The sequence below is a fragment of the Tamandua tetradactyla genome, chromosome 2 (genome assembly GCF_023851605.1).
Source record: "Tamandua tetradactyla isolate mTamTet1 chromosome 2, mTamTet1.pri, whole genome shotgun sequence".
In the NCBI taxonomy this organism is placed as follows: Eukaryota; Metazoa; Chordata; class Mammalia; order Pilosa; family Myrmecophagidae; genus Tamandua; species Tamandua tetradactyla.
The window spans coordinates 165,864,357-165,873,335 of record NC_135328.1 but is presented as its reverse complement, the minus strand read 5'-3'; the positions used below and the strand labels follow the sequence as shown (position 1 = coordinate 165,873,335).

Below are 8,979 nucleotides of genomic sequence, written 5' to 3'. Positions count from 1 at the left end.
AAATATTAGCAATTATTATCATTTTGGATAAAATATACATTTTGAATTTAATGCTAAAGTGATTTTTTCAGTATAATAAGCACAAAATTCAATTTCAAGAAACACAGTACGATCACAATATGTAAACAAGTCTAGAGAAGATATTTTACAAGTACAAAGATTTCAGCAACCCGCCATGATAGCAGTTGATTACAATATTTTATATGAAGTATAATATATAAAAATTCACTAATTGGGGTTAACAAAGAACGACATGCCACAAGAAGAAATTGCTGGAGTTTATCCTTCTTCCAAGTCTCTTTTAAATGCTTTGGCTGTCATGCAAGACAGCCTTGCAGTTTCAAAGCCTGAAAAGATGAACGTGTCGGTGAGTTAAGCTTTATCCCTCAAACTTTGTGGAGGCAAATGGAGACTGATAAACCTGAAGTACTGCCATCCTTGCTCTCCTAAGGCATAGCATCACCCAGATTTTCACAGTGGAGGCTGCTGATTTTCAGCACAGCTTTCTTCAAATGTATTTGCAGTCTGTGAACCTGGATGGGATGTTAGGGATTCTTGATTAGACATCAGTTTGCCTGTTACATACAATCCATCACCAGAGTAAAATTCATTAGCTTTAAGATTATGTTCCTTCCGACTATCCCCTTGCCCATCTTGGGCCATCAGGGGTGGGGGACCTAGGAGCCCATGAACACTAGCCACTGGGATGCTATGACTGTGCAAGCAACATGGCCAGCAGTGTGGACAGCGGCGTTGGGTTATACCCTTCTCTGTGATATGTGAAGCAATGGCTTTAACAATTTGCATCTGGGAGGTTTTCACTGATAGCCATTGGAAACTAGGAAATTCCTCCTGGCTTTCTTTGAACCTCTCTGTTTATCATTAGTCCTGAAACTTAGTATTTGACAAACATTTACTGACTTCCTCTTATGTTCCAGTAATTGATTGGCCTGGGTTCTTCCTCTTCTATGTCTTTTCCCACACTATTTTCTTGGCTGTTGTACACCCATCTCAGTTTTCTGTACCTGTTGAGTTCTTATTCATCCTTTAAGTTGCAGTATGTGTCTATATCTTTTGAATGATGACTGTTCCCTCTTTGTGCTCCCTTAGCACTCTATAAACTTCTTGAGTGTGGAAGCATCCATATCTTATGATTTGCTTCAAAACCAGGCTCTAGTACTGTGCCTGGGATGTAGCGATTTCCCTCCTGGAGAAGTCTCTTTCCACTCCAATCCCCTTTGGCCTGGTTAATGCACCGTAGCCTGCAGGTCTCAGCTGAAGATCAGTTAATCCAGGAGGCCTTTCCTCATCCCATAGACTGGTTGAGACCACCTTACCTATACTCCCATAGCATTCTGTACTTCCACGTCATAGCACTTCTCATCATTTTCTGTAATTGCTTGTGTAATTGTTTTTCCTCCCCACTATATAATCATCTCTGAGATGACAGAAAACCTGTTTGTTCTGTTTACTGCTGCATTCTAGTACCTCATCTCCTGCCAGCCCTGTGGTAGGTGCTCAGTTAATATGGAAGAAAAGAAGGGAGAGGGAGAGGAAGGGAGGGAAGGAGAAAAGAGGGAGAGGGAGAGGAAGGGAGGGAAGGAGAAAAGAGGGAGAGAATTTGAGTTGAGAATCTGAGTTCAGCCCAAGTGCTGCCCTTTATTGGTTGTGTGACCTCAAAGTCAGTCTTCTGCTTCAAACCAGTTTTTTCAGTGCTAATGGGATAATCTACAAGATTTCTTTCAGTCCTCACATCCTGTTATCTTGTGACTTAACTTACTCACTCTCCACAGCTCATGCCCTGACCCACCCAACATGAGTCATGCTTCAAGAACTTCAGGCGCTTGCTCACTCGAAGGATTTTACATTTTTTTGAGAACCTTTCACTCTTCAAATATTATCTTTCTGATGCAGTCCTTGGCAGCTCAAAGATCCCTCTGGCTCATGCAGGTTGGGTTGCTCAATGGGAGTTGGCTAGGTCAGTGTGGACGGCCTACCTACTCTCAGTTCCTGGCAGTCTGGGCCCTGTGCATTCCCATAAGGGGCCCCAAAGAGGGAGGGATCTGCTAAGCCAGTGATGGTACATGCTGTGATGCTGTCTAAGTGGAGGGGAAGTTGTGACTCAGTACTTATGAAATGTTAGGTTGTGGGATGAGTAAGACCAAGCTGAGGCCATGAGTTTGGGGAAACAGTTAGTCCAGTTGTTTGGGATTGGAGCCAGAAGGCCAAGTACAATTCCAACTATTGCCACTACCACTTCCTAGTTGTGTACCCATTAACACATAATTTTACCTTTCTGGGCCCTAGTTTCTTCATCTGTAAAATGACTACATTAACACCCAGCCTACTCACCCCCCTAGCTTCATTTAGAAATGACAAGGGAATATTCATTGAATACCTACCATAGGTGACAAGCACTTTATATAGGTTGTTTAATCTAATCTTCAGAATGACCCTGTGAAGTTGTGAGATGGAATGAGATTCTAACTTCAATTCTCTGTTTTTATACAGGAGCATTTCCCAAATTGTGGGTTGGAAAACACCTTTCCTCTTGGAAAACTCTTTTCCAACTGAGATTAATAGATAAGTGCTCCTGGTTAAGCAAGTTTGTTTGATTCCATGTTCTTCCAAATCAAGCAGGACTTCCCAGAGCATTTTCCATAGTGACATGCATCCCTTGGGACCCAGTGGTATAAAGTAATCAGAATACCAAGGGGAAAGTCCCAGCCACCCCAGAACTCTAAATTTTACGCTCAGTATCCTGAAGTCAGGTTTCTGGATGTTTGGAGTTCTTAGACAAGGGGACCACATACCCAGAGAAGACCTTCCAAGGCAGTAATATATGGGAGGGGCTATCACTAGTCAGGCTCTTCTCAACTTCAATGTAATGGAAGAATTTCTACATATATGATTTGCCCTGAAACTGTGGAGTTTCTGGGAACTAGTTCAAGTCTACCAATTTAACTGATAAACTGCTGTGCTGGTTTAAAAGGATGTACGCCCCCTAGAAAAGCCATGTTTTATTCAAAATCCCATTTCATAAAGGTAGAATAATCCCTATTCAATACTGTATGTTTGAAGCTGTGATCAGATCGTCTCTCTGGATGATGTGATTCAGTCAAGAGTGGTTGTTAAACTGGATTAGGTGATGACATGTCTCCACCTATTTGGGTGGGTCATTATTGGTTTATTGGAGTCCTATAAAAGAGGAAGCATTTTGGAAAATGGGAGATCAGAGAGAGCAGAGAAGAATGACATAGCCGTGACAGCAGAGAGCCCACAAGCCAGTGACCTTTGGAGATGAAGAAGAAAAATGCCTCCCAGGGAGCTTCATGAAACAGGAAGCCAGGAGAGAAAGTAGCAGATGATGCCTTGCTCACCATGTGCCCTTTCAACCAAGAGAGAAACTGTGACTGTTTTCGCCATTTACCTTCTCACTTGAGAGAGAAACCTTGAACTTCATCAGCCTTTTTGAACCAAGGTATCTTTCACTGGATGTCTTCGATTGGACATTTCTATAGACTTGTTTTAATTGAGACATTTTCTCGGCCTTAGAACTGTAAACTAGCAACTTATTAAATTCCCCTTTTTAAAAGCCATTCTGTTTTGGGTATATTGCATTCCAGCAGCTAGCAAACTAGAACAACTGCTTTCTTTATATTATAATTAATTGATAACTAACTAATCACTGATTCATAAGAAGACACTGAGAAATATAAGTGCCAAGTGGCCTTACTATATCTCAAAATGTGGTAAAATGGTTTATTGATGACTCAAGTCATTAAATTTGCAAGGTTGGAGAGCTGTTCTGAACCAGTGACCATATGTGGGTCATTTTCTCCTTGACAGGATATCTGAGTGTAGTGATCTCTGAGAAGTAAAGCTGCAAAGGCCACGTTATCTATTATGCCTAATAACCCACTTGTGGAAATTTAGATTTCCATTCCTGAGACTCTGGATTCTGTTCATTTGGAGGTCTTGATAGCCACATGATACAGTCTTCCATCAGAGCGCACAATAACCTTTCCATTGCATTAGAAAATGAACTGCCATCTAAGCTATTTCAGATTCCTTCATGTTCTTGACGAACAGAACAAAAAGGAGATTGCTATCCTTTCTAGGGTGATTAATCCTGATTATCTGGGGGAAATAAGAGTGCTCTAAAAAACTGGTCAGGGAGGAGTATATCTGGACGAGAAGATCCTGTTTGATGTTTTACTTTTTTTTTTTCATATTCAGATTTAAAAAACAAGGGAGGACTAAGACATCTCCTTTCTGGAAAGAATATCAATGACTCAGATTCCTGAAGAATGAAAATTTAGATTGAATCACCCACAAAGTCGTGATTTCTGATCATCTGAGATGTTGGCTGAGAGTAGAACAAACATGATATTTACATCTTTCTTTCTCCATTGCTCTTTCTAACTATGGTTTCATGACCTGTGGCAGAAGATATCAACCCATATATTCTGCTTTTAATTATCTTTATTAGAGCAGTTGTAAGTTTATAGAAAAATCACGCAGATAGTAGAGAGATGCCATATACCCACACAATTTTCCCCATCATCAACACTTTGTTTTAGTGCGTTAACTTTGTTGAAACTGATGAACAATATTATTCTAATTATACTATTATAATAGCTCATAGTTTACATAAGGTTTCACTCCATGTTGTATAGTCCTATGGGTTTTATTTTTATCCTGATAACATAAATACAATCTAAAATTTCCCATTTTATCCACATTCAAATATACAATTTTGTGGTGTTAATTACACTCACAATGTGGCATTAACGTCATCACATCCACTACCCAAACTTTTCCATCACCTCCACAGAAACTGTACCAATAAAGCATTAACTGCCCACACCCTGGTAGCCTATAATCTAGTTCCTGGTCTATGAGTTTGCTTATTCCATTTATTTCATATCAGTGAGATCATATACTATTTGAACTTTTATGTCTGGCATATTTCACTCAATATGATGCCTTCAAGATTCATCCGTGTTGTCATATGTATCAGAATTTCATTCCATTTTATGGCGGATTAATATTCCCATTGTTTGTATGTACCACATTTTGTTTACTATTCATCTGTGGATGGACACTTGGATAGCTTCCACCTTTTGGCAATGTGAGTAATGCTGCTATGAACATCGGTATGCAAATATCTGCTTGAGCTCTTGCTTTTTTTTTTTTTTTTTAACATTTTTGATTGTAAAATATAACACATATGCAAAAAAAAGCAATGAATTTTTAAGTGCATTGTAACAGTAGTTATAGAACAGATTTCAGAGTTTGGTATGGGTTACAGTTCCACAATTTCAGGTTTTCCCTTCTAGCTGCTCCAAGATACTGGAGATTAAAAGAAATGTCAATATAATGATTCAGCAGTCATACTCACTTGTTAAATCCTATCTTCTTTGTTATAATTTTTCCTTCTCCTTTTATCTTTCTCCCAATATTTATGGGCTATGCCCATTCTAGCCTTTTCATGTTGGAAAGGGATGTCTACAATATGGCAAAGGGGGATGGAAGTAGTTGATGTTCTTGGAAAGGCTGGCCCCTTTGAGTTTTAGGGCTTATTTGGCCTTGGAACCATCTGCAGCTTGTAGATTTCTGGAAAGTACTCAGAACTCTTAGGGTGTGAAATTGTTTTAGAATCTAGATAGAGCCCTAGGTTTTCTTTAGGGTTAACAGTAATGGTGTTGTTTGGGGTTTGGCAGACATGCTATTTAGTAATAGCTAGCTGAAGCTTGAGCCCTTGCTTTTACTTCTTTATATATATACCTAGAAGTGGAATTGCCAGGTCATATGGAATTCTATATGTAACTTTCTGAGAAAATGCCAAACTGTTTACCATAGCAGCTGCACCATTTTACATTTCCACCAATAATGTTCAAGAATTTCTTTTTTCCACATCCTCTCAAAACTTGTTCTCCCCTTCCTCCCTTCCTCCCTCCCTCCATTTCTTTTCTTTTTTTTTTAAAAAAATGGTAGCTATTCTAGTGATATGAAATGGCATCTCATTGTTGTTTTGATTTGCCTTTCCCTAAAGGCTAATATTATTGAGCATCTTTTCATGTCCTTATTGTATTCAAGTATATTCAAGACTTCCCCCCATTGGTTGTTTGTCTTTTTTGTTGTTGAGTTGTTGCATTATTTTCATGATCTGGATATTAAACCCTTATCAGTATTTGGTTTTCTCCCATTTTTCTCCCATTCTGTAGCTCATTTTTTTACTTTTTGATGAAGTCATTTGACATGTTAAACTTTATAATTTTGATGATGTTCCATTAATGTTTTTCTTTTATTGCTCATGCTTTTGGTGTAAAGTCTAAGAAACCATTGCCTAATACAAGACCCTAAATATGCTTCACTATGTTTTGTTCTAAGAGTTTTATAGTTTTGGTTTTTATATTTGGGTCTTTACTATATTTCAGTGGACCACTGTTTTGATTTTTTTTTTTAAATATGGAACGCTTCACAAATTTGTGTGTCATCCTTGCGCAAGGGCCATGCTAATCTTCTCTGTATCGTTCCAATTTTAGTATATGTGCTGTCGAAGTGAGCGCTGTTTTGAGTTTTTAAAACCTGTGGTGGTTTGAAAGTGTTATGTACCCGAGAAAAGCCATGTTTTTATCCTGATCCAATCTTGTGGAGGCAGCCTTTTCTTTTAATCCTGATTCAATACTGGGGGTTGGAAACTTTTGAATGGATTGTCTCCATCCATGTGTTTGTATCTGAGGTTTCTCCAAAATGGTTCCCCTTTTAGAAGGCTCTAGTAAACTAATCAAGACCCACCTTGAATGGGTGGAGTCACATCTCCATCTATTCAAAAGGACACCCACAACTGGGTGTGTCACATCTAAATGGAAACAAGTCAATCAAAGTTTCCCACCCTAAACAACAGGCCTGGCCCCACAGGATTGGATCATGATTAAAAGTGGCCTTTCTGGGGTACATAATAATTTTAAACTGGCACATTCCACCCTCTGGACCCCCCAAAAGACATGTTCTTTCCATAAACAAAATATATTCACTCTCAAATATCACAAAAGCCCTAAATCCCAAATACCATACAAAGTAAAAAGCAATACAAAATTTCAAAGTCAATTTCAGGTATGGTCTGACCTAAGGCAAAAAATTCTCCTCTGTAAAACGCAGGACAATTTATCTGCTGCCAATATACAAAGGAGGGGCAGTCATAGGGTATGTTTCCATTGCTATAGGGAGAAATCAAAAGGTAAGCAGGGGTCACTGGACCCAAACAGTTCTGAAAACCTGCAGGGCAAACTCCACTGGATTTCAAAGTCTGAGAGTCATTTGCTGTGCTGGTTTGAAATGATGTGTGTGCCTTAGAAAAGCCATGTTTTAATCCTAATCCCATTTTGTAAAGGCAGCCATTTCTTCTAATCCCTATTCAGTATTGTATGTTTGAAACTGTAATTAGATCATCTCCCTGGAGATGTGATTTAATCAAGAGTGGTTGTTAAACTGGATTAAGTGGAGTCACGTCTCCACCCATTTGGGTGGGTCTTGATTAGTTTCTGAAGTCCTATAAAAGAGGAAACATTTTGGAGAATGAGAGATTCAGAGAGAGCAGAGAAGAACGACATAGCCATGAGAAGCAGAGCCCACAAGCCAGTGATCTTTGGAGATGAAGGAAAATGCCTCCCGGGGAGCTTCATGAAACAGGAAACCAGGAGAAAAAGCTAGCAGATGACTCCTTGCCTGCCATGTGCCTTTCCAGATGAGAGAGAAACCCTGACTGTGTTCGCCGTATGCCTTTCCACTTGAGAGAAACCCTGAACTTCATCAGCCTTCTTGAATCAAGGTATCGTTCCCTGGATGCCTGTGACTGGACATTTCTACAGACTTGTTTTAATTGGGACATTTTCTCAGCCTTAGAACTGTAAACTAGAAATTCTTAAATTCCCCTTTCAAAAGCCATTCTGTTTCTGGTATATTGCATTCTGGCAGCTAGCAAACTAGAACATTTATCCTCAGGGCTTTAGAAAGTGGTGATCCCACATTTCCAAGGATCTACACGGTGGCCTTGCTCTCTAAATGCTGGGGTGAGTGTTACAAGATTGGGGCTTATTGAGGGAACCACCTTTTGCTCAACTCCACTCTCTCCAAACATTGGGGTAGCATGCAGGCTCTGTCATCTCCGGGGCACTTTCAACCTCCTCAGAAGAGTGGGGTGATTGCCAGGCTCCTCCCAATCTCAGGTTTTTGTGCTCCACTCTCTCTGAGGCCTGAAGCACCAAAACTCCTCCCGAGCAAGACACGGGCTCGCCCTCTGCTTCTGGAGCAAACTCGCCCTCTCCACATGTAGGGGTGGGTCCACTCTCCTTCTGAGATCTCATGGCTCCATGCCTTAGCTTCCATGGTTCTGCCTCTGAAGCCATTTTTCCTTCAGCTTGTGCCTTTTCCATCACTTTTAGTCCAGATTTGCAGTGGATCCATTCATACAGATCTCACAAAAAAATTGTTGATTTTCCATGTAGTAGACAAGGATAAAAGCCATCAGACAATAGGACTTTCCATAAATCCTTTCTAAATAACTCCATTTCCAATCCTGGCTTGTCCTGTATTGGCTGACTGGTTCCATGTCTGGTTAAATCTTCATGTCAGGCACTATTCATTTGGGTCTCACTCTCTGGAAGCCCAGAATTTTCCAGTCGATCAATTTCTGTTTTCTTTGTACCCAAGAGCTCAGTTCTCAACTTTTCTCTTTCATGTTCCATTTTATTATAAGCTGCAAGGAGCAGCCAGGCTGCATTTTCCACATTTAGTTTGGAAATTTCTTTAGCTAATACCCCAGGTTGCCATTATTAAATTCTAACTTCCACCCAATAGCAGTACTCAATTTGGTCAAATTGTCTGCCATTTTAAAAATTGATCACTTTCCTTCCAGTTTGCACATTCCTTATTTCTGTATAAAGCCTTGTCAGAGGCATCTTTAGAGTCCAT

General features: G+C 39.8%; 1 non-coding gene across 1 annotated transcript; it reads right to left on the bottom strand.

The window, feature by feature from the left end:
* Positions 1-6,468: 6,468 nt before the first annotated feature.
* LOC143675160 (U6 spliceosomal RNA) lies at positions 6,469-6,575 on the bottom strand. The gene has a single exon (XR_013171404.1). It is a non-coding gene; the product is annotated as a U6 spliceosomal RNA (small nuclear RNA).
* Positions 6,576-8,979: the final 2,404 nt, after the last annotated feature.